The following is a 24,945-nucleotide window of genomic DNA, read 5'->3' on the forward strand; positions in this document are numbered from 1 at the left end:
ACTTTGAGAAATCAAATTGACTTGTTGAGTCAATATCTTGTTCTGAGCCAATATGGCATTCAGAGTGTCAATCTCAAGAACTCCTTTCTTCTGACTAGTCCCATTGTTCACAGGATTCCTTTCAGAAGTGTACATGAATTGGTTATTTGCAACCATTTCAATCAATTCTTGAGCTTCTGCAGGCGTCTTCTTCAGATGAAGAGATCCTCCAGCAGAGCTATCCAAAGACATCTTGGATAGTTCAGAGAGACCATCATAGAAAATACCTATGATGCTCCATTCAGAAAGCATGTCTGAGGGACATCTTCTGATTAATTGTTTGTATCTTTCCCAAGCTTCATAGAGGGATTCTCCATCCTTCTGTCTGAAGGTTTGGACTTCCACTCTAAGCTTACTCCATCTTTGTGGTGGAAAGAACTTTGCCAAGAAGGCATTGACTAGCTTCTCCCAAGAGTCCAGGCTTTCTTTAGGTTGAGAATCCAACCATATTCTAGCTCTGTCTCTTACAGCAAAAGGGAATAGCATCAGTCTGTAGACCTCAGGGTTAACCCCATTAGTCTTGACTGTGTCACAGATTTGCAAGAATTCAGCTAAGAACTGATGAGGATCTTCCATTGGAAGTCCATGGAACTTGCAATTCTGTTGCATTAGAGAAACTAATTGAGGCTTAAGCTCAAAGTTGTTTGCTCCAATGGCAGGGATAGAGATGCTTCTCCCATAAAAATCAGGAGTAGGTGCAGTGAAGTCACCCAGCACCTTCCTTGCATTGTTGGCATTGTTGTTGTTTTCGGCTGCCATGTGTTCTTCTTCCTTGAAGAATTCGGTCAGGTACTCTAAAGAGAGTTGTGCTTTAGCTTCTCTTAGCTTTCTCTTCAAGGTCCTTTCAGGTTCAGGATCAGCTTCAACAAGAATGCCTTTGTCTCTGCTCCTGCTCATATGAAAGAGGAGAGAAAAAGAAAATGTGGAATCCTCTATGTCACAGTATAGAGATTCCTTGAAGTGTCAGAGGAAAAGAGAAATAGTAAGAAGAAGGAGAAGAAGAATTCGAACTTTAATTAGATAAGGTTCGAATTGTGCATTTAGAAGGAGTGGTACTCCATAAATAGAAGGATGTGGGAAGGAGGGAAGAGAATTTTCGAAAATTCAATTAAAAGATTTTGAAAACATTTGATTGAAAAGATATGATTTGAAAAAGATTTGGTTTTGAAAAACTTTGAAAACTTGAAAAAAAATTGATTTGAAAACAAAATCTTCCCCCTAGCACCATCCTGGCGTTAAACGCCCAGAATGGTATACATTCTGGCGTTTAACGCCCAAAGTGCTACCTTTTTGGGCGTTAAACGCCCAACCAGGTACCCTGGCTGGCGTTTAAACGCCAGTCTGCCTTCTTCACTGGGCATTTTTGAATGCTCAGCTTTTTCTGTATAATTCCTCTGCAGTATGTTCTGAATCTTCAATTCTTTGTATTATTGACTTGAAAAGACACAAATTAAAAATATTTTTGGATTTTTAGTAATCAAAATGCAACAAGAATCAAATAACAATGCATGCAAGACACCAAACTTAGCAGTTTGTGTACTACTGACACTATATGAGACACATAGATACTCAAGCCAAAAGAATTCAAAGATTAAAACAAAGAAATATATGCATGGATTCGAAAAATGTAACAAAAACATGCATTTGACACCAAACTTAAGATGAGACTCTAGACTCAAGCAAGAAACAGCAAATATTTTTTTTTGGTTTTTATGATTTTGTAATTTTTTTTTGTGTTTTTTTTTTCGAAAATTAAGTGGAAAAAGGTGTCAAAATTCTTAATGAGAATTCCAGGAATCAGTGCAATGCTAGTCTAAGACTCCGGTCCAGGAATTAGACATGGCTTCACAGCCAGCCAAGCTTTCAAAGAAAGCTTCGGTCCAAAACACTAGACATGACCAAAGGTCAGCCAAGCCTTAGCGGATCACTGCTCCAAAAGCAAAATTGATGAAAATCAACAAGCTCTTGTGGTGATAAGTTGAAACCTCGGTCCAATCAGATTAGACATGGCTTCTCAGCCAGCCAGATTTCAACAAATCATCATGAAACTCTAGAATTCATCTTCAAGAATTTCGAAAAAAATAAATACCTAATCTAAGCAACAAGATGAACCGTCAGTTGTCCAAACTAGAACAATCCCAGGCATTGTTACCAAAAGCTTGCTCAAAACTTGAACAATCCCCGGCAACGGCGCCAAAAACTTGGTGCGCGAAATTGTGAACAATACTTTTCACAACTCTCATAATCCCCGGTAATGGCTCCAAAAACGTGGTAGCTCAATACCATGGCATTACACAACTTCGCACAACTAACCAGCAAGTGCACTGGGTCGTCCAAGTAATACCTTACGTGAGTAAGGGTCGATCCCACGGAGATTGTTAGCATTGAAGCAAGCTATGGTCATCTTGTAAATCTTAGTCAGGCAAACTCAAATGTATATGATGATGAACGAAAATAATATAAAGATAAAGATAGAGATACTTATGCATATCATTGGTGTAAGAGCTTCAGACAAGTGTATGAAGATGCCTTCCCTTCCGTCTCTCTGCTTTCCTACTGCCTTCATCCAATCCTTCTTACTCCTTTCCATGGCAAGCTTGTGTAGGGTTTCACTGTTGTCAGCAGCTACCTCCCATCCTCTCAGTGAAAGCGATTGCATATGTCCTGTCACGGCATAGCGGAATTCAGCTGTCGGTTCTCGGTCAGGCCGGAATAATATCCATTGATACTTTTGCGTCTGTCACTAATGCCCTAGCCTGCTAGGAGTTTGAAGCACGTCACAGTCATTCAGTCATTGAATCCTACTCAGAATACCACAGACAAGGTTAGACCTTCCGGATTCTCTTGAATGCTGCCATCAGTTCTTGCCTATACCACGAAGACTCTGATCTCACGGAATGGTTGGCTCGTTTGTCAGGCGAGCACTCGGTTGTCAGGCGATCAACCATGCATCGTGCAATCAGGAATCCAAGAGATATTCACTAAGCCTCAGATGCTTGTAGAACAAGAATGGTTGTCAGTCACCTTGTTCATGAGTGAGAATGGTGATGGGCGTCAATCATCACCTTCATCATGTTGAAGAACAAGTGATATCTTGGATAAAGAACAAGCGGAATTGAATGGAAGAACAATAGTAATTGCATTAATACTCGAGGTACAGCAGAGCTCCACACCTTAATCTATGGTGTGTAGAAACTCCACCGTTGAAAATACATAAGAACAAGGTCTAGGCATGGCCGAATGGCCAGCCTCCCAAAGGTCTAAGATAGCATAAAACAAAGATAGCTACCCAAAAAGTCTCTTTAATACAATAGTAAAAGGTCCTACTTATAGAAAACTAGTACATAGATGAGTAAATGACATAAAAATCCACTTCCGGGCCCACTTGGTGTGTGCTTGGGCTGAGCAATGAAGCTTTTTCGTGTAGAGACTCTCCTTGGAGTTAAACGCCAGCTTTAGTGCCAGTTTGGGCGTTTAACTCCCAATTAGGTGCCAGTTCCGGCGTTTAACGCTGGAATTTCTTGAGGTGACTTTGAATGCCGGTTTGGGCCATCAAATCTTGGGCAAAGTATGGACTATTATATATTGCTGGAAAGCCCAGGATGTCTACTTTCCAACGCCGTTGAGAGCGCGCCAATGGGGCTTCTGTAGCTCCAGAAAATCCACTTCGAGGGCAGGGAGGTCAGAATCCAACAGCATCTGCAGTCCTTTTGAGTCTCTGGATCAGATTTTTGCTCAGGTCCCTCAATTTCAGCCAGAAAATACCTGAAATCACAGAAAAACACACAAACTCATAGTAAAGTCCAGAAAAGTGAAATTTAATTAAAAACTAATAAAAATATAATAAAAACTAACTAAATCATAACAAAAACATACTAAAAACAATGCCAAAAAGTATACAAATTATCCGCTCATCATTGAGCGAGGTCGAGCAGTCCTTTGTGAGTGTTTTGGAGGATATTTGGGGAGAACCTCCCTATTTGGATACTAAAAAGTCTTTGGGAGATCCGTCCCTTATTCGAACTGCTTTGGGTACTGTCTTGATATATCTTGTTATCTTCGTTTTTCTCCTGTTTTTCTTCCTGGCATGATAAATTGTTGTTTTTCATTTTGCAGAGATGGCCAAGAATAATGATGCCATGAAGGCCTTCAAGAAGGCGAGGAAAGCTACTGCGGCTCAAAACATCTCGTCCCGGGCTGATGGGGAAGGAGCTTCCCAAGCTCCTTTGAAGCCATCTGTGTTGAGCTCTCCTGGCCCGAGGAGAATGATCCTTACACCTCGGGTCCATTTAGTGGATCCCCCTCTGTCTTCTACCGCTGCTGTGATTTCTTCTTCGGCCGCCCCTCCTCCAAAAAGACCTCGAACTGTTGAAACTTTCAATCTAGATGCCCCAGATTTTGATCCTATTAGTTTTTGTGGACCAGCAGATCACACCTTATGGTGCTCTTTCAATGGATGATGTATCTCTCCTTCATCACTTGAATTTTATTACTCGGAGTAGTGTCAATATGGCCCATATGGGAGCTGCTTTGTATCGCACTACCCAAAATCTACCTCTGCATGCTACCAAAGCTTTTATGGAGGAAGCTAAACAAGAATTTTATCGGATGAAGGGTCTCAAGGAGGAGTTTGAAGCGGAGGTGACTCAACTGAAAAAGGAGCTGGAAGGGGAGAAGGCCAGCTCTCTTGCCCTGGCGGCCTCTGTGCGATTGGCTGAGGATGTGGCTTTGAAGCACAAAGAAAGCTATGTCGCATCCTACCGAGAAGTGATGCGTCTTCGGGATGAGCTAGAGTCGGTTCGGGTTGATTATTCCGAGCTCCAGGGTCATCTTGTGGGCAGCGTAACCGCTGCCTATGAGAACCTGAAGGAACAAGTTCGGGTTATTGCCCCGGAGGCCGACCTTGCCTTGTTTAGCTTGGATAATATTGTGAAGGATGGCAAAATTGTTCCCGAGGACCCTGATGATGATGATGTTGAGCCTCCTCCTGTTCCTTCTACTAAAGTCTCCGTTGTGCCACCCTCTACCTCTCAGGCTGCTGAAGTCGTTCAACCTGAGTCCGATCCTGATGTTCAGATCCTAAACCGGGACGATGGGACGGTAGATGCAGTGCCTCTTCAGACTCGTCCTCCTTCACCCCGGGATGCTGCTATTGGGAAACCTTTGGACTCTCTTTGATTATTTCTGATGAATTTGTGTATAGCCCGCCCTATGGGCTTTGAACTCTTTTGTTTTGTAAATGGTATTTTGTTGACTGTTGATACTTCTATTGCTTGTTTAGCAACTTTACTTTGAAAAACAAAGTGACTTTCAAGCTTGCTGGGCTGATTTTGGTGGCCTATGAAGCTTGCTGTTATCATAACTTAGTAGTTTTTGTATCCTATCTTCTTTGCACTCGTCTTGGCACCTTCGTAGGTTTTTATCTGTCATGATTAACTTGATTCTTTGGCCTGACGCTGCTCTCATCAATCTTAAACTGTTGTTTATTGTAATACTGAGATTGCCAATTTTTCAACTTGGTTTTTATTTGTTTGTAGCCCTTTCTTTTTGGACCTTACTTAAGGTCTCTTCCAAGGGTAGCTTTATCGTGTCGGTTCCTGTCAAATTACTCGGTACTCTTCTTTCTTGGACTTTGTTCAGGGCTCTTTCAAGGATTACCTTTGTAGCTTTGTATTTTGGACCGACTTCGTCATGTCAGGCTTTGTCGAGTCACTTGATAATCCTCTTTCAAGGATTTATCTTTTGTAGCTTTATCTTTCCGGGCCAACTTTGTCACGTCGGACCCTGTCGAGTTACTTGATAATCCTCTTTCTTGGACTTTGTTCAAGTCTCTTTCAGGGATTTATCTTTTGTAACCTTATCTTTCCAGGCCGACTTTGTCACGTCGGGTCCTGTCGAGTTACTTGATAATCCTCTTTTTTGGACTTTGTTCAAGTCTCTTTCAGGGCTTTATCTTTTGTAACTTTATCTTTCCGGGCCGACTTTGTCACGTCGGGCCCTGTCGAGTTACTTGATAATCCTCTTTTTTGGACTTTGTTCAAGTCTCTTTCAGGGATTTATCTTTTGTAACTTTATCTTTCCGGGCTGACTTTGTCATGTCGGGCCCTGTCGAGTTACTTGATAATCCTCTTTCTTGGACTTTGTTCAGGTCTCTTTCAGGGATTATCTTTTGTAACTTTTGTAGGAGTCCGACTTCCTCATGTCGGGCTCTTCAAAGTTATAGTAATCCTCTTTTATAGGGTTGGCCAGACCTCTTTCCAGGGCTTTACTTATAACTTGGGTTGTTGTGGTTGGTCCGACTTTTTGTGCCAGCCAGTCTTTAAGTTATTTTATAGCAATCTATTTTATTAGGTCCTCGTTAGGTCCTTTCTATGGATCACTTTCTATAACTTTCTGCATTATTCTCTTTTCATCTTTGCCGATTTTGTAGAATTTGGGTTTTTAGCCCTCGTTTTTATCGTGATCACGCAGTGAATTTGATTTTCACATTTTGTCGATCTGTAGCTTTATAATCGGGCGATGAATGTTTTCAGAATAATACGACTTGAGCGTTCGTAGAGAATCTGAACAAATTTTATTAAAAGAAAATGCAAATATACACGAGGAGTTAATTTCCTAAGTCGGGTGATTTGTAGGTCTTGGCGGGGCGCCTCGTTAAAAAACCTTTTTCAGGAAAAAGAGTGCGCCTTGTCCAAGATCTTTTATCTCCCCTAACTATAGTACCTTCTTAGGTTGCAGGCATGCCATGATCTAGGAAGCTCTCGTCCGTCGAGTTCGGAAAGTTTGTAGTAGCCCTTTCCCAATACTTCTATGACTCGGAAGGGTCCTTTCCAGTTTGCTGCCAGCTTTCCTTCTCCAGGTCGAGTTGTTCCTATATCGTTTCAGATTAGGATAAGGTCATTTTCAATGAAGGCCCGCTGTATTACTTTTCGGTTGTATCTGGAGGCCATTCGTCTTTTCAGCGCCTCTTCCCATATCCGAGCTTTCTCTCGGATTTCTGGAAGTAAGTCAAGCTCTTCCCTTTGAAGTTGGGAGTTGAATTTTTCACTAAAATGGATTACTCTGGGTGATCCTTTTTTGACCTCCACTGGAATCATTGCCTCCATTCCGTAAGCTAATCGGAAGGGTAACTCCTTTGTCATGGAATGTGGAGTCGTTTAGTACGCCCGTAGGACTTGTGGGAGCTCCTCGGCCCAGGCTCCCTTTGCATCCTGTAATCTCTGTTTTATCCCTGCTAATATAACTTTGTTAGCAGCTTTGGCTTGCCCATTGGCTTGAGGGTGCTCAACAGAGGTGAATTGTTGTTTTATATTCAGGTCGGCCGCTAGTTTTCTAAAGCCTGCGTCTGTGAACTGGGTACCATTGTCTGCAGTGATGAAGTATGGGACTCCGAACCTTGTGACGACGTTTTTATATAGGAATTTCTGACTTCTTTGAGCTGTGGCATTGGCTAGGGGTTCTACCTCGATCCATTTTGTGAAGTAGTCTATTCCTACTATGAGGAATTTGACTTGTCCTGACCCTTGAGGGAAAGGTCCGAGGAGATCGAGTCCCCATTTTGCAAATGGCCAAGGTGAGGTTACGCTGATGAGCTCCTCTGGCGGAGCGGTGTGGAAGTTGGCATGCTTTTGACATGGCGTACATGTCCTTACGAATTTTGTGGCTTCTTTTTGTAGGGTTGGCCAATAGAATCCTGCCCGTAGTACTTTTTTGGCGAGTGCTTGCGCTCCGAGGTGATTGCCACAAATGCCACTATGTACTTCTTCTAAGATATCCTTAGTGTTGGAAGTCGGTACGCATTTTAGCAATGGTGTTGAAATCCCTCTTTTGTATAAAGTATTATTTATGATGGTATAGTATTGTGCTTCCCGTTTTAACCTCTTTGCCTCTTTCTCATCTGTAGGGAGGGCCTTTGTTGTGAGGTAATTAATTATGGGGGTCATCCATCCCTGATCGTGACCTGTTATGGCTAGGACCTTTTCTTCTTTTAAGATTGATGGCTTCTGTAGAATTTCTTGGATAAGGCTTCTATTGTTGCCTCCTGGTTTGGTGCTGGCTAGTTTTGAGAGTGCATTGGCCCGGGCATTCTGTTCTCGGGGTATGTGTCGAATCTCATACTCTCTGAGTTGTCCGAGCTGTTCCCTGGTTTTGTTCAGGTACTTTTTCATAGTGGGATCTTTGGCTTGGTAGATGCTATTATTTGTGAAGTGACTACCTGTGAGTCACTGAAGATGATAAGTTTTTGAGCTCCAACCTCTCTAGCCAGCTTCAAACCAGCTAGTAGTGCCTCATATTCCGCTTGATTGTTTGAGGCAGGGAACCCAAATTTGAGGGAGAGTTCGATCTGGGTCCCCTGGTCGCTTTCAATTATTAAGCCTGCGCCACTTCCCATTTTATTTGAGGAGCCGTCCACGTACAGATTCCATTCTGTGGGAATTTCCGGTGTGTCTGTAAATTCTGCAATGAAGTCGGCCAGATATTGAGATTTGATGGCCGTCCGAGCTTCATATTGAAGATTGAATTCGGACAACTTGACTGCCCATTGCAAGATTCTGCCTGCCAAGTCTGTTTTCTATAAGATTCCTTTTATGGGCCGGTTGGTCTGAATTTTAATGGTGTGAGACTGGAAATATGGGCAAAGTCGTCGAGATGTTATTATGAGAGCGTAAGCGAACTTTTCTATTTTCTGGTAGTTCTGCTCGGACCCTTGTAACGCTTTGCTGATAAAGTATATGGGTTGTTGTCCACTGTTGCCTTCTCGGACCAGTGCTGAGGCTATTGCCTGATTTTTCACTGCGATGTACAAGATGAGTGGTTCCCCTTCCCGTGGCCGACTTAATATAGGTGGCCGTCCCAAAAATTTTTTGAAGTCTTGGAAGGCTTACTCGCATTCAACTGTCCATTCAAACTCATTTCCCTTCCTTAGAGTGGTGTAGAAGGGGAGAGATCTTATTGCGGATCCCACCAGGAATCTGGACAAGGCTGCCAACCGCCCGTTGAGTTGTTGTACCTCTTTGATACAAGTCGGGCTTTTCATGTCGAGTACGGCCCTGCACTTGTCCGGGTTTGCCTCAATTCCTCTCTGTGTGATCATAAAACCCAAGAATTTACCAGCTTCTACTGCGAAGGTACATTTTGTGGGATTTAGTCTAATGCCGTGTCGTATTATGGTGTTGAATACTTGTGTCAGGTCGGATAATAACATCTCTTCGTTTTGCGTCTTCACTAGCATGTCGTCTACGTAGACCTCCATGATCTTTCTGATGTGATCCAAAAAAACTTTGTTCATTAATCTTTGGTAAGTGGCTCCCGCGTTTTTGAGACCGAAGGGCATAACAATGTAGCAGTAATTCGCCTTTGGGGTTAAGAAGGAGGTTTTTTCTTGGTCGGGTGGGTACATTGGGATTTGGTTATATCCCGAGTATGCGTCCATAAAGCAGAGGTATTTGTATCAGGAGGAGGCATCTACCAGTGCATCGATGTTTGGGAGCGGATAAGGATCTTTCGGGCAAGATTTGTTGAGATCGGTATAGTCTGTGCACATTCTCCACTACCCATTTGACTTTCTTACCAAAAAGACATTAGTAAGCCATAGCGGGTATTTGACTTCTCTTATGAAGCCTGCCTCCTGTAGAGCTCGTACCTGTTCTTCCACCGCATGAGAGCGTTCTGGTCCTAGCTTTCTGCGCCTTTGTTGTACCGGCCGAGATCCTGGATAGACTACTAGCTTGTGGCACATTAGTTTGGGATCTATGCCTGGCATGTCTGCGGCTTTCCACGCAAAGAGGTCGGCGTTGTCGCGTAGGAACTGTATGAGTGATTCTTTTATGTCCCCTTTTAGGAGTGTGCCGATGTTGGTTGTTTGGTCCGGGGTGTTCCCGATCTGGATTTTCTCTATTTCTCCTTCAGGTTGTGGGTGGAGCTCTTCCCATCTCCGAACTCCACCGAGCTCAATTGTGTGGAATTCTTCTCCTCTGCCTCTGATGTTTAGACTTTCGTTGTAACAGCGGCGCGCCATCTTCTGATCTGCCTTTACTGTGGCTATTCCTTTTGCGGTTGGGAACTTCATGCATAGATGCGGAGTCAAGACTATTGCACCGAGTTGATTTAACGTTGTCCGTCCTATTAGGGCATTGTAGGCTGAGCTTACGTCAACGACGACGTAATCTATTTTGAGTGTTCTTGACTGACTTCCCTTTCCAAAAGTTGTGTAGAGCGGGATGTATCCCATTGGTTGAACCGGGGTATCTCCTAACCCAAACAGGCTGTCCGGATATGCTCTGAGTTCTTTTTCTCCCAAGCTGAGTTTGTCGAAGGCGGTTTTGAATAAGATATCGGCAGAGCTTCCCTGGTCTATCAATGTGCGGTGAAGATTTGCGTTTGCCAGTATAATAGTGATGACCATGGGATCGTCATTGATGCCAGGGCATTTTGGCCAGTTTCACTGACCTTTTCTTTACTGTTTTTAGGGTAGTTTCATGCATTTTCTTAGGAAATAAGCAAGTATTTGGTTGAAAATGCAATCATACCATGATTCAAACAAACATTGTGAATTTTGAATGATTTCATGAGAATTATGCATGAATTATATGATAAATTGGATGATGCATGATCCCATGATTAAGAGCAAGACTTTGATGCACTTTGTTTGATTAACTTCAGGCCAAAAGAAGAAGAGAAGAGCCACGTTAGTGGCTACGTTAGTTACACTAACGTGGGCACTAAAGTGGAAGGAAGGAAAGCCCCAACGTTAGTGAGAAAAGTTAGTGGCATTAACTTTGAAGAAAGGAAATGGAGCCAACGTTAGTGACACTTAACATTATCACTAACGTTGGACCAAGCTCATAAGTGGCCACATTAGTTGCCACGTTAACTTAGTTAACGTGGCCTCTAACGTTAAGAAGAAAAGGGGACGCCAACGTTAATGACATTCAACTTTATCACTAACGTTGGCCAAGTCACAAGAAGCCATGTTAACTCCCACCTTAACCTAGTTAACGTAGAAGCTAACGTGAAGAAACAAGGTTGTCGACAACGTTAGTGACACTAAACATTGTCACTAATGTTGGAAGAAACCCACACTATCCCCAAGAAGCCACGTTAACCCCCACGTTAACTTAGTTAACGTGGAAGTTAACGTGAAGAAGAAAGGTGATCACTAACGTTAGTGACACCTAACATTGTCACTAACGTTGGAAGGAGCCCACACAAGCCACAATGAGCCACGTTAACTCCCACGTTAACTTAGTTAACGTGGGCAAAAAGTTCCACGATGCCAGCGACCATGTCCACTTCAAAGGAGCATAACTTGAGCTACAGAGGTCCAATTGAGGTGATTCCAGTTGCATTAGAAAGCTGACATTCAGAACTTTCCAACGATATATAATACTCTATAGTGGGCATGAAATTGGAGTACAAACTAGAGGCATCTTTTAAGCCCCAAAAACACCAACTAGTAGCAAGCGTGACGTTAGCCACACTAACTTCAGCACTAACGCCACACTTGTAGCGTTAGTGTGGCTAACGGTAGCACTTACATTGGCACCTGGACCTCAACTTTACTCACTTCTCTCTCAAGTCCACTTCAAAGCCCAATGATGACATGTCATCATATACCCATTTTCTATGCTTTTTCATACAAGAAATTGATGATTTGTGCTTAAATATTGAATGCTTTTTGTACTTAAATGATATATTTTCTTGATATTTTAATTTTATAAATCTTGTAGGAAATAAGAAGAAAAAGAAGCAAAGAAGCACAAAAAAAGGAGAAAAAAAGAGCTTTGGGGTACACTTTGGAGCCTTAGGCCACGCTTTTAAAAGCGTGGCCCATGACCAAATCAAGGAGGGAAGCAGCCAGCACGCACACTGCCCTGCCCTTGCCAAGGGCAGGGCAGAATCGTGATGCACATTGAGGATTGGAAGCAAAAATTTCGCTAAGGTAAAATCTGGGCGCTCACAGCATGACCATGCCTCCTTCAAAGGGCTATAACTTGAGCTACAGACGTCTAATTGATGTGCTTCCAGTTGCGTTGGAAAGCTGACATTCAGAGCTTTCCAACGATATATAGCAATCCATATTTGGCGTACAATTGAGGCAGGAACGAAAGGCATCTTTAAGGGCCAAAAACAAGCGAAAATAAACCAAAATGCTTCCACCAAGGCTCGAAGAGGGAGACACAAGGAACCCAAGGAAGTCTGCCCTCAAGGAGAGCAGAATGCCCTCTTGGAGGGCAATGTCGTGTTTTCTTCATGAAAATTCAAGGAAAAATTGCAACAACTTCCTCCACCAAGTTTCGAACACAAGACCTCTAGGAAGCCAAGCCTTAGGCGTGAATTAGGTGCCAAGAAGAAAAAGCCAAGCAATGCACTCCATGGGATTCGAACTTGGCACTCCCCAAAGGAAACATTGCCCTGCCCTCCGCAAGGGCAGGGCAGCATTTTGTGATGCACACACACGCACCATTCTGGCGCACCAAGGAGCTTCGGCCAGCACCAGCAGCACGCACGGGGCACCATTCTGGCGCACCAAAAATTTCCGCCCTGCCCTCCGCGAGGGCAGGGCAGCATCCTGCAGCATCAACTCGTGCACCACGCTCGCACCAAGGCTGCACTCATCAAATCCTGCCCTGCCCTCCACAAGGGCAGGGCAGCCTCCTGGAAGCAATTTTCCTTCATGGGCTGAAATTGAATTAAAAACCCAATTTAATTCATTTCTTCACCAAATCAAAAGCCCATCCAAACCCCAAAATCCAAGAATAGAAAGTGTATAAATAGGAGCTAGTTTTATGTAATTGAAGGGCTGGAGACTTTATCTTTGAATTTTCCTTTATACTTGCATTTTAATTTTGAACTTTGGAATTTGCTAGAGAATTGGGAAGGAGAATTGATCTCTCTTCTTCCTGGTTCCTGCTTGAGCACTCTTCACTTTTCTTGCTTTGGATCTTGGGTGAAGAATTGAAGAACTTCTGTTTCAATCTCACCTTGAGATCTCTTCTTTAATTTTCTGCATAATTGAATTTTACTTTCTGTTCATTTCTTCTTCTGCAATTTCTGCAATTTGCTTTCTTTTACTTCTTCTGCAATTGTTCTTGTTGGATCAAGGAAGGTTTTGAGATCTAGACTTGTTATCTAGTCTCCTCCACTCCTGAGATCTTCAATCACTTTTAATTTGCTGCAACTTAAGCATTGCTTTTCTGTTCTAAATTCTTCAAGGCATTTACTCTTCTGTTTGAGATTTACTTCACTGCAATTCAATTGTCTCTTTTATGTTTAATGCAATTTACCTTTGCTGGTTTAATTTTTGCAATCCCACATCCCTGACCCATTTAAGATTCAAGCAATTTACATTTCTTGTCATTTAAGTTTCTGCAATTTACATTGCTTGTTCTTTAAGCTTCCTGCCTATTTACATTCTGCAATTTAAGTTCACTGCTATTTACATTCTGCTGCCACAATTCTCACTCACCAATGTTAGCTTGACTAAACTAATCACCCACTAAAATTGCTTGATCCATCAATCCCTGTGGGATCGACCTCACTCTTGTGAGTTATTACTACTTGATGCGACCCGGTATACTTGCCGGTTGGATTTGTGTGTTGGAAATTCGTTTTTCCGCAAAAACACCATCACCCAAGCAAGCAAGCCTACAATTGTCAACCAATCAAGACCACAAGAAGCATCTAGAATAGGAATTTTCATTTAAGTGTAATTTGCTTTCATTTTGTAATTTAGGAGAGCCTATATAAAGGCCTTAGTTTTTACATTCAAGTCATTCTAGATCCGGAAAATTGAAGGAAGGGGGAGAGAGTGAAGACCAATTCGAACTTCTGTGAATTGGCACACTCCAAGGGGAGTGGGTCTTCGGACCCCTCCCCTCAACCACTCTTCTTCCTTTTCTTTTCTTTTTTTTTTCTTAGTAGTAGTTTAATTCTAGTTTGTACTTTTCATTTATGAATTTTGAAGTTTCAATTTTAGTTTTAATCTTCATCTTTACTTTTATGCACTTTCTTTCTTTTCTATTTTGGTAGAGCAATGATAAACTAACTCTTTTCATTGGGTTAGAGAGCTCTATTGTGATTCAATGGATCAATTGTAGTTCTTATTCTTCTTCTTCTTTCTTTTCTCTTGATTTTACTAGAAAGCTTTCAATCTTCATCCAATTGGGTAGTTATCTTGGAAAAGAAGCTATTCATACTTGGATCTCTTCGGAACCTTGGAAGAGGAATGAAGAGATCATGCTAGAAATGCTTTCTCATGTTGGACCAAATTGGGTTTGGATGGATATGTGACTATAATCCTCTCAATACTTGATTTGGGAAATGCATGTGGTATAATCAGTGAGCATACTTCATCTCTTCTCATGAGCAATTGAACAAGGAATTGGCTATTGATCAAGATTTGAGAGATTGAATTACAAGGAATTGTAATTCGATCAATTAAGATTGCCAAGGAGATCAATGAGTGCATTGATTGAGGAAGAGATGAAAATGAACTTGATCCGGAGGATTGCAATATCTCTTGATCCCAATGTTTATTTTATTTTTAGTTCTTACATTTACTTGCCATTTTACTTTTCTGCACTTTATTGCTTTCTTTACTTTTCTGTCAATTTACATTTCCTGCTGCTCATCACTCCAAGCTGATTCGTCTAACTAGGATAATCAATTAACCATTGATTGCTTAATCCGTTAATTTCTGTGGGATTCGACCTCACTCTTTTGTGAGTTATTACTTGACGACAAATTCGGTACACTTGCCGAAGGAAATTTGTTGAGAGACAGTTTCTACCTGCATCAAGTTTATGGCGCTGTTGCCGGGGATTAATTGTGATTAACAAACTACCGGTTGGTTGATTACCTAGATTAGATATTTTCTTTTGTTTTGCTTATTTCATGTAATTGCTTTAGTTCTTATGAATTCTATGCTCTCTAACTGTTTGTGTTAATGCCTCACCAAGAAGTCCCTGTTCGTGACAGCTCTGGCTCTTGGTGATTTTGTTATTAATACAACAGTTCTTTTACTCAGATTTTTTTTTTCAAATAAAATTGGCATATGATCACATTCTAAGTTTGGTGTTGCCCTGCAACAATCTGTTTTCAATCTTTCTGGATACTTGCATCAATTCTAAGAGAAAGTGTCACACTAAGTTTGGTGTGCCACTTATTTTTCTATGCAATGTATCCAGCAACACCACTTGTTTGTATAATCATAATGCCTTTGCTTCTTAGGCTTGCGGTGTTATCCTTAATTTTTGCTTGCTTAACCACATACATCACTTACATTTCAGTATGTAAGACGTTCATGACCCATCATAGACCCCACCACCACTGTTTTATTTGCTGCTTAAAGACAAGCAATTAGTCTAAATTAGTGTGGGAAGGGAGAAAAGTAGGAGAAAAAGCGCAACAACAATAAAGATGAACTACAAGGTGGTAAAGTTCCTTTTTCCTCTTACTTATTTCCATTACATTCAACTGCATGATTGTCTTCTAAGTTCTTTGTATGTATGTGTGCTTGCTCCTTGTAAATAAGCATGTCAATTCTGTCTTTTAAACTTTTTATTGATTAAGGCTGTGTTTTCTAGTCTTTATGTCACTGCATCCTTGCTTTACTTAATTATATGCTTGTCCATTTGAATCAAATGAAAAAGAGAATGAGTGTTTTACAAAAGACCAGAGAGGAGTTCATACTATGGAATAAGTTCATGAGTTTATGGTATAGTCATAAGTTAGCTAAGTTGGTTCAACCACAAGGTGGGAGGACAACTATCTTTCAGGAATCCTATACTTTGAACACACCCCATGAGACTAGCTAAGTAAGAAGATCCTAATAAGAAAAAGGGAAAGAACAATAAAGGTTGAAAAATAAAAGAAAAAGAGTAAGCAATAAGGCTAGGCACCAATGGTTTTAAACTTGAGGCATGTGTCTGTGGTGCTCCTGTGTGAGGGATCTACTTGGATGAATAAGCTCTTAGGGGTGCCTTATCACATGGTAACTTGGGTTAACTAACTCGGGATTATTAGTTGAAAATCCACTATCAAGAGTAACCATCACTACAGAGCATTTAATAACCCAAAGAGGTGCTGGACACCAAGGTCTCAAGAAAAGAAAATAAATAAACTATGTGCCTGTGGTGTGTATGTATGGGGGAGAGACTTGAGCAAGTAAGTCCTTAGGGGTGCTTCAACACCTAGCACCTTGAACCAACTGGTTCGGGAGTGCTGGCTGAAAGCTTACCTTAAAGAGTTGCCCCCTTACAAAACACTTAGCTTAAGAACAAAAATAAGCCCTGAAATAACAGCATAAGGATCAGTGAATAAAGGTCTCATGGGATGCAATCACAATAAGTATTCTAGGACATGATAAAGGTCTGAAAGCCAGGAATGAACCTAAGTTGCTATGCATGAAACCACCATAAAACCAGGGACATGACTTCCACAAGAATGACTCATTTCTCTTGGCATTCCATTCATCATTCTCTTGTTCCAGTACTTGCTTAGGGACAAGCAAGCTTTAAATTTGGTGTTGTGATGCCAGGGCATTTTGGCCAGTTTCACTGACCTTTTCTTTACTGTTTTTAGGGTAGTTTCATGCATTTTCTTAGAAAATAAGCAAGTATTTGGTTGGCAATCATACCATGATTCAAACAAATATTGTGAATTTTGAATGATTTCATGAGAATTATGCATGAATTATATGATAAATTGGATGATGCATGATCCCATGATTAAGAGCAAGACTTTGATGCACTTTGTTTGATTGACTTCAGGCCAAAAGAAGAAGAGAAGAGCCACGTTAGTGGCTACGTTAGTTACACTAACGTGGGCACTAACGTGGAAGGAAGGAAAGCCCCAACGTTAGTGAGAAAAGTTAGTGGCATTAACTTTGAAGAAAGGAAATGGAGCCAACGTTAGTGACACTTAACATTATCACTAACGTTGGACCAAGCTCATAAGTGGCCACGTTAGTTGCCATGTTAACTTAGTTAACGTGGCCTCTAATGTTAAGAAGAAAAGGGGATGCCAACGTTAATGACATTCAACTTTATCACTAACGTTGGCCAAGTCACAAGAAGCCACGTTAACTCCCACGTTAAACTAGTTAACGTAGAAGCTAACGTGAAGAAACAAGGTTGTCGAAAACGTTAGTGACACCAAACATTGTCACTAACGTTGGAAGAAACCCACACTATCCCCAAGAAGCCACGTTAACCCCCACGTTAACTTAGTTAACGTGGAAGTTAACGTGAAGAAGAAAGGTGATCGCCAACGTTAGTGATACCCAACATTGTCACTAACGTTGGAAGGAGCCCACACAAGCCACAATGAGCCACGTTAACTCCCACGTTAACTTAGTTAACGTGGTAGTTAACGTGGGCAAAAAGTTCCACAATGCCAGTGACTATGTCCACTTCAAAGGAGCATAACTTGAGCTACAGAGGTCCAATTGAGGTGATTCCAGTTGCGTTAGAAAGCTAAATGCTTTCCAACGATATATAATACTCTATAGTGGGCATGAAATTGGAGCACAAACCAGAGGCATCTTTTAAGCCCCAAAAACACCAATCGGTAGCAAGCGTGACGTTAGCCACACTAACTTCAGCACTAACGCCACACTTGTAGCGTTAGTGTGGCTAACGGTAGCACTAACATTGGCACCTGGACCTCAACTTTACTCACTTCTCTCTCAAGTCCACTTCAAAGCCCAAGCAAGCAAGCCCACAATTGTCAACCAATCAAGACCACAAGAAGCATCTAGAATAGGAATTTTCATTTAAGTGTAATTTGCTTTCATTTTGTAATGTAGGAGAGCCTATATAAAGGCCTTAGTTTTTACATTCAAGTCATTCTAGATCCGGAAAATTGAAGGAAGGGGGAGAGAGTGAAGACCAATTCGAACTTCTGTGAATTGGCACACTCCAAGGGGAGTGGGTCTTCGGACCCCTCCCCTCAACCACTCTTCTTCCTTTTCTTTTCTTTTCTTTTCTTAGTAGTAGTTTAATTCTAGTTTGTACTTTTCATTTATGAATTTTGAAGTTTCAATTTTAGTTTTAATCTTCATCTTTACTTTTCTGCACTTTCTTTCTTTTCTATTTTGGTAGAGCAATGATAAACTAACTCTTTTCATTGGGTTAGAGAGCTCTATTGTGATTCAATGGATCAATTGTAGTTCTTATTCTTCTTCTTCTTTCTTTTCTCTTGATTTTACTAGAAAGCTTTCAATCTTCATCCATTTGGGTAGTTATCTTGGAAAAGAAACTATTCATACTTGGATCTCTTCGGAACCTTGGAAAAGGAATGAAGAGATCATGCTAGAAATGCTTTCTCATGTTGGACCAAATTGGGTTTGGATGGATATGTGACTATAATCCTCTCAATACTTGATTTGGGAAATGCATGTGGTATAATCAGTGACCATACTTCATCTCTTCTCATGAGCAATTGACCAAGGAATTGGCTATTGATCAAGATTTGAGAGATTGAATTACAAGGAATTGTAATTCGATCAATTAAGATTGCCAAGGAGATCAATGAGTGCATTGATTGAGGAAGAGATGAAAATGAACTTGATCCGGAGGATTGCGATATCTCTTGATCCCAATGTTTATTTTATTTTTAGTTCTTACATTTACTTGCCATTTTACTTTTCTGCACTTTATTGCTTTCTTTACTTTTCTGTCAATTTACATTTCCTGCTGCTCGTCACTCCAATCTGATTCGTCTAACTAGGATAATCAATTAACCATTGATTGCTTAATCCGTTAATCTCTGTGGGATTCGACCTCACTCTTTTGTGAGTTATTACTTGACGACAAATTCGGTACACTTGCCGAAGTAAATTTGTTGAGAGATAGTTTCCACCTGCATCAGTCATGCCCTGACGTGACGTTGGATGCGTCTTCCTTGGTAAAAGTGATCACCGGGATGTCGAGTGTTTTCTCCTTTTCGGCGACGTGATATACGTCTTTGAGATGTCTTTTACGAGATGATTTGGAGATTCCTCCCCCGGTAAACCCGCCGTGTATCATGTGAACATGTCTTTCTAGCATTCGAGATGTTCGCGCGGTTGGTCCGACATCTTCTGCTCTTCTTCTTTTTCTTTGATCTTCATCATGGGTGGCTAGATATCGATCTAGCTTTCCTTCTCGTACGAGTTTTTCTATGACATTTTTTAGGTCAAAACACTCATTGGTGGAGTGTCCACGGATCCGATGGTATTCACAATATTCAGCCCGGTTTCCTCCTCCCTTTTTGCCTTTGAGTGGTCGAGCTGGTGGTATTTTTTCCGTGTTGCAGACTTCTCTGTAGACATTGATGAGCGGATAATTTATACGCTTTTTGGCATTATTTTTAGTATGTTTTTAGTATGTTTTAGTTAGTTTTTATTATATTTTTATTAGTTTTTAGTTAAAATTCACTTTTCTGGACTTTACTATGAGTTTGTGTGTTTTTTTGTGATTTCAGGTATTTTCTGGCTGAAATTGAGGGACCTGAGCAAAAATCTGATTCAGAGGCTGAAAAGGACTGCAGATGCTGTTGGATTCTGACCTCCCTGCACTCGAAGTGGATTTTCTGAAGCTACAGAAGCCCAATTGGATTACTCGAAGTAGACATTCTGGGCTTTCCAGCAATGTATAATAGTTCATACTTTGCTCGAGATTTGATGGCCCAAACTGGCGTTCCAAATCAGCTCAAAACTGCCCGGCGTTAAACGCCGGAACTGGCACAAGAATGGGAGTTAAATGCCCAAACTGGCACAAAAGCTGGCGTTTAACTCAAAGAAAAGTCTCTACACATAGAAGCTTCAATGCTCAGCCCAAGCACACACCAAGTGGGCCCGGAAGTGGATTTTTATGTCATTTACTCATCTTTGTAAATCCTAAGCTACTAGTTCTCTACAAATAGGACCTTTTGCTATTGTATTTTCATCTTTTGATCACTTTAGATCTTAGGATCATCTTTGGACGTCTAGTTCTCAGATCATTGGGAGGCTGGCCATTCGGCCATGCCTAGACCTTGTTCTTATGTATTTTCAACGGTGGAGTTTCTACACACCATAGATTAAGGTGTGGAGCTCTGCTGTACCTCGAGTATTAATGCAATTACAATTGTTCTTCTATTCAATTCAGCTTATTCTTGTTCTAAGATATTCATTTGCACCCAAGAACATGATGAATGTGATGATTATGTGACGCTCATTATCATTCTCACTCATGAACGCGTGCCTGACAACCACCTCCGTTCTACAAGCAAACAAGGCTTGAATGTTTATCTCTTGGATTCCTTAATCAGAATTTTCGTGGTATAAGCTAGAATTGATGGCGGCATTCAAGAGAATCCGGAAGGTCTAAACCTTGTCTGTGGTATTCTAAGTAGGATTCAAGGATTGAATGACTATGACGAGCTTCAAACTCCTGAAGGCTGGGCATTAGTGACAGATGCAAAAGAATCACTGGATTCTATTCCAACCTGATTGAGAACCGACAGATGATTAGCCGTGCTGTGACAGAGCGCGTTGAACATTTTCACTGAGAGGTCAGGACTGTAGCCATTGACAATGGTGATGCCCAACATACAACTTGCCATGGAAAGGAGTAAGAAGGATTGGAAGAAGACAGTAGGAAAGCAGAGAGACGGAAGGGACAAAGCATCTCCATACGCTTATCTGAAATTCTCACCAATGAATTACATAAGTATCTCTATCCTTATTTTATGCTTTATTCATAAATCACCCATAACCATTTGAATCTGCCTGACTGAGATTTACAAGGTGACCATAGCTTGCTTAATACCAACAATCTCCGTGGGATCGACCCTTACTCGCGTAAGGTTTATTACTTGGACGACCCAATACACTTGCTGGTTAGTTGTGCGAAGTTGTGATAAAGAGTTGAGGTTGCAATTGAGCGTACCATGTTGATGGCGCCAATGATGATCACAATTTCGTGCACCAAGTTTTTGGCGCCGTTGCCGGGGATTGTTTGAGTTTGGACAACTGATGCTTCATCTTGTTGCTTGGATTAGGTATTTTTTTCAGAGTTCTTAAGAATGAATTCTAGTGTTTCAAGGTGATGTTCTTATCATCACCAAAGCTGATTGATTCTCATCAATTTAGCTCTTGAATGCAATATCTTGCTGAAGCTTGGCTAGCCATGTCTAATTTCTTTAGACTGAAGCTTTAGACTAACATTGCATGATTTCTGGAATTCTCATTAAGAATTTTGATATCCTTATTTTCTTTTTTCACTCAATTTTCAAAAAAATCCAAAAAAAATTTACAAAATCATAAAAACCAAAAATAATTTTATGTTTTTTATTTGAGTCTAGTGTCTAATTTTAAGTTTGGTGTCAATTGCATGTTTCTTTTCTTCTTGCATTTTTCGAATTCATTCATGTGTCTTCATTAATCTTCACGTTGTTCTTGATGATTTCCTTGCTCTGATCTTTAAATTCTCTTGTCTTGAGTGTTTTGTTGTTTCTCATATGCATTCTCATTTTGTTAGTGTCAATAGTATACAAACTTCTAAGTTTGGTGTCTTGCATGCATTGTTTATTTGATCTTAGACTCATTATTAAAAATCCAAAAATTTTTTAATTTGTGTCTTTTTAAGTCAATAATACAGAGAATTGAAGATTCAGAACATACAGCAGAGGAATTACACAGAAAAAGCTGGGCATTCAAAACGCCCAGTGAGGAAGGAAAACTGGCGTTTAAACGCCAGCCAGAGTGCCTGGCTAGGATGGGACAAGAGGGAAGATTTTGTTTTCAATTCAAATTTTTTTCAAGTTTTCATGATTTTTCAAAATCAAATCTTTTTCAAATCATATCTTTTCAATCATACATTTTCAAAATCAATTTCTTTCCATTTTCAAAAATACTTGCTAACAATTAATGATTTGATTCAACATTTCAGGTATGTTGCCTTTTCTGTTGAGAAAGGTTTAATATCTGAATCATATCTTTTAAATTTCTTGTTAGCCAAGTCATTAATTTTCAAAATCAAATCTTTTTAATTTGTTTTTCAAATCATATCTTCTCAATCATATCTTTTTAAAACTATATCTTTTCAATCATATCTTTTTAATCACATCTTTTTCAAAATAGTTTTCAATCATATCTTTTTGATTTCTAATTTCAAATTCTTTTTCAAAATCACTTTATTTCTTTCCCACTCTTAGTTTTCGAAAATCATCAATCAATTTTTCAAAATTTCTTCAAAATCTTTTAATTTATTTTCGAAAATTTCTTCCCCTCTTCTCACATTCTTCTATTTATGGACTAACACTACTCCTCAATGCACAATCCGAACTCTATCTTTCTTGATAAGTTCGAATTCTTCTACCTCTTCCTTCTATTTTTCTTTTCCTCTAACACCTCAAGAAATCTCTATACTGTGACATAGAGGATTCCATATTTTCTTGTTCTCTTCTCTTTCATATGAGCAGGAGCAAAGACAAAAGCATTCTTGTTGAGGCTGACCCTGAACCTGAAAGGACCTTGAAGCGAAAGCTAAGAGAAGCTAAAGCACAACTCTCTGTAGAGGACCTAACAGAAATCTTCAAACAAGAAGAAGACATGGCAGTCGAAAACAACAACAATGCCAACAATGCAAGGAAGGTGCTGGGTGACTTTACTGCACCTACTCCCGACTTTTATGGGAGAAACATCTCTATCCCTGCCATTGGAGCAAACAACTTTGAGCTTAAGCCTCAATTAGTTTCTCTAATGCAACAGAATTGCAAGTTCCATGGACTTCCATTGGAAGATCCTCATCAGTTTTTAGCTGAATTCTTGCAAATCTGTGATACTGTCAAGACTAATGGGGTTGACCCTGAAGTCTACAGACTTATGCTATTCCCTTTTGCTGTAAGAGACAGAGCTAGGATATGGTTGGACTCACAACCTAAAGAAAGCCTGAACTCTTGGGAAAAGCTAGTCAATGCCTTCTTGGCAAAGTTCTTTCCACCTCAAAAATTGAGTAAGCTTAGAGTGGAAGTCCAAACCTTCAGACAGAAGGAAGGTGAATCCCTCTATGAAGCTTAGGAAAGATACAAACAATTGATCAGAAAGTGTCCCCCTGACATGCTTTCTGAATGGAGCATCATAGGTACCTTCTATGATGGTCTATCTGAACTGTCCAAGATGTCATTGGACAGCTCTGCTGTAGGATCTCTTCATCTGAAGAAGATGCCTGCAGAAGCTCAAGAGCTCATTGAAATGGTTTCAAATAACCAATTCATGTACACTTCTGAAAGGAATCCCGTGAATAATGGGATGAATCAGAAGAAAGGAGTTCTTGAGATTGATACTCTGAATGCCATACTGGCGCAGAAAAAAATATTGACTCAGCAAGTCAATATGATCTCTCAAAGTCTGTCTGGAATGCAAGCTGCACCAGTCAGTACTAAGGACGCTTCATCTCAAGAAGAAGCTTATGATTCTGAGAACCCTTCAATGGAAGAGGTGAATTACATGGGAGAATCCTATGGAAACACCTTTAATCCTTCATGGAGAAATCATCCAAATCTCTCATGGAAGGATCAATAGAGACCTCAACAAGGTTTCAACAACAATAATGGTGGAAGAAACAGGTTTGGCAATGGCAAGCCTTTTCCATCATCTTCTCAGCAACAGACAGAAAACTCTAAGCAGAGCCACTCTGACTTAGCAACCATGGTCTCTGATCTAATCAAAACCACTCAAAGTTTCATGACTGAAACAAGGTCCTCCATTAGAAACTTGGAGGCACAAGTGGGTCAGCTGAGTAACAAAGTTATTGAACTCCCTCCTAGTACTCTTCCAAGCAATACAGAAGAGAATCCAAAAGGAGAATGTAAGGCCATCAACATGGCCGAACTTGGAGAGGAGGAAGAGGCAGTGATCGCCACTGAGAAAGACCTCAATGGTCGTCCACTGGCCTCCAATGAGTTCCCTAATGAGGAACCATAGGAATCTGAGGCTCACACTGAGACCATAGAGATTCCATTGGATTTACTTCTGCCATTCATGAGCTCTGATGAGTATTCTTCCTCTGAAGAGGACGAATATGTCACTGAAGAGCAAGTTGCTAAATACCTTAGAGTAATCATGAAGCTAAATGACAAGTTATTTGGTAATGAGACTTGGGAGGATGAACCTCCTCTGCTCACCAAAGAACTGGATGACTTGACTGGGCAGAGATTACCTCAAAAGAGACAGGACCCTGGAAGGTTCTCAATACCTTGTACCATAGGCACCATGACCTTTAAGAAGGCTCTGTGTGACTTAGGGTCAAGTATAAACCTCATGCCTCTCTCCGTAATGGAGAAGTTAGGGATCTTTGAGGTACAAGCTGCAAGAATCTCACTAGAGATGGCAGACAATTCAAGAAAACAAGCTTATGGACTTGTAGAGGATGTTCTGGTAAAGGTTGAAGACCATTACATCCCTATTGATTTCATAGTCCTAGAGAGTGGGAAGTGCATGGATGAATCCATCATCCTTGGCAGACCCTTCCTAGCCACAGCAAAGGCTGTGATTGATGTTGACAGAGGAGAATTGATCATTCAAGTGAATGAAGAATCCTTCGTGTTTAAGGCTCAAGGATATCCCTCTGTTACCATGGAGAGGAAGCATGAAGAAAACAGAGTCAAACAGAGCCTCCACAGTCAAACTCTAAGTTTGGTGTTGGGAGGCCACAACCAACTTCTAAGTTTGGTGTTGAACCCCCACATTCAAACTCTAAGTTTGGTGTTGGGAGGTTCCAACATTGCTCTGAACATCTGTGAGGCTCTATGAGGGCCCACTGTCAAGCTACTGACATTAAAGAAGCACTTGTTGGGAGGCAACCCAATGTTATATTTATCTATTTTCCTTTGTTATTTTATGTTTTATGTAGGTTGATGATCATGTGAAGTCACAAA

General features: G+C 40.8%; 2 non-coding genes across 2 annotated transcripts; one reads left to right on the forward strand and one right to left on the reverse strand.

The window, feature by feature from the left end:
- Positions 1–285: 285 nt before the first annotated feature.
- LOC130953130 (small nucleolar RNA R71) lies at positions 286–393 on the forward strand. The gene has a single exon (XR_009075303.1). It is a non-coding gene; the product is annotated as a small nucleolar RNA R71 (small nucleolar RNA).
- Positions 394–23,023: 22,630 nt separating this feature from the next.
- On the reverse strand, positions 23,024–23,131 carry LOC130952922 (small nucleolar RNA R71). Its single transcript, XR_009075096.1, has one exon. It is a non-coding gene; the product is annotated as a small nucleolar RNA R71 (small nucleolar RNA).
- Positions 23,132–24,945: the final 1,814 nt, after the last annotated feature.

This window comes from Arachis stenosperma, chromosome 9 (assembly GCF_014773155.1).
Source record: "Arachis stenosperma cultivar V10309 chromosome 9, arast.V10309.gnm1.PFL2, whole genome shotgun sequence".
NCBI classification, from domain to species: domain Eukaryota; kingdom Viridiplantae; phylum Streptophyta; class Magnoliopsida; order Fabales; family Fabaceae; genus Arachis; species Arachis stenosperma.